This window comes from Octodon degus, unplaced genomic scaffold, assembly GCF_000260255.1.
Source record: "Octodon degus isolate 3935 unplaced genomic scaffold, OctDeg1.0 scaffold00415, whole genome shotgun sequence".
Classification (NCBI taxonomy): domain Eukaryota; kingdom Metazoa; phylum Chordata; class Mammalia; order Rodentia; family Octodontidae; genus Octodon; species Octodon degus.
The window spans coordinates 448,835-450,348 of record NW_004524991.1 but is presented as its reverse complement, the minus strand read 5'-3'; positions in this window follow the sequence as shown (position 1 = coordinate 450,348).

Genomic DNA, 1,514 nt, shown 5'->3' with positions numbered 1-1,514 from the left:
GGCAAGTGAATTTCTTCCTAAAAATTTGTAAGTGATGAATAAGTATGTCATAAGGTCATCAGAACCCTTGGTCATCAGAGATACATAAAATGAGATGTGCACCACAGTGTAAGGGTGGGGCTTCTGGGTCTTGTATTTACTGAATGACCTGGTCATTCAATTGCCTTGGATTTGCCTAAATCACAAGAAAACCTATGTGCCCAAAGGAGTCTGAGAAATTTAATTATAATAGTGAAAACTCATAAGTAACTCAAATATCTACCAAGAGAAAAATGGATAAATTGTGGGATTCTTACTTAAATATGGCTCCAAAACATAAACCACCAATTAATGACACACACAACTTAGTTAAATCTGCAAATAATTATATTATGTAAAAAATAGCAGAGGCAAAATGATGGCCAATAATTTCTCTCTATGAAGTTAATGCAGAAAATGAGTCTATGGTCAGAGCCTCGGCTGGCACTGGGGTGCAGGAGATCACCTGGAAAGCGACAGGAGGGATTCGGTGAAGTGAGGAAAGTAGTGTACCTCAGACTGAGGGCAGCGGCCGTAAGCGTCACACACTTGCGAACACTCTGAGGACTGTGCACCCATATCTAAGCCCTTAGCCATAAATTTTATTTTAATTAAAAGACAAAATGGGGAGCTTGGGTCATCCCACTGTCCCATTTCAGCAGTGCTGCAGAAGCGGAGGGAATCTTCTGCACTGGACCAAATGAACCTAAGCAAACTGGAAAACACGGGGGAGTTCTTTTTCATCTCATCCTTTCTTCTTCCTCTATATCTCTCTTTCTCTCCAGAACACAACTATTTTCTTTAAAGGAGTCTCACACATACACTTTTTCCCCAACTAGTGAAAAACAAAAGCCAGATTTCAGTTTCCACAAGAGTTTCATATATATATAGCTATATAGCTCAATAAATGTATTATGAAATTATTTGTTGAAAGATGGAACTCCTAGTTATAAAAACAGACAATTACATTTAAAAGCTTATTTATTCTAGAAAAGTATGAGAATTTGAGGGTTACTTAAGCTAAATAGCTTGAGCATTGCAGTCCTAACTATATACAATCCACATCAGAAAATGTTCTATTTTGGTCAAGAAAACCTTACTAAGGACTAAAGGTCCACACTAGTCTGAAGCACTCCCCATCCAGATTCTGACACTTAATTCTGTCCTCTTTAGGACTCGGCTCCTTCACATGTGGCTGTGCCTGGGACCCTCCAGCCCAGCTTTAAGCATCTCCTGATGCACATTCATCACCTGGACTGCCCTAGGATGACTCATTCATTTTAAACTATGAGTTTTCTGTGTGAGAACGTAGTTGCGTAACTCACCTTAAGATACACTCACGGTGGACAAGTGCATTTAGTAAAATATTTTTGCTGCTGTTTCAAAATACCTAAGACTATGTTCAGAGAGAGAGAGAGAGAGAGACAGACAGACAGACAGACAGACAGACAGACAGACAGACACAGACACAGACACATGGAGGGAGAGACAGAGAC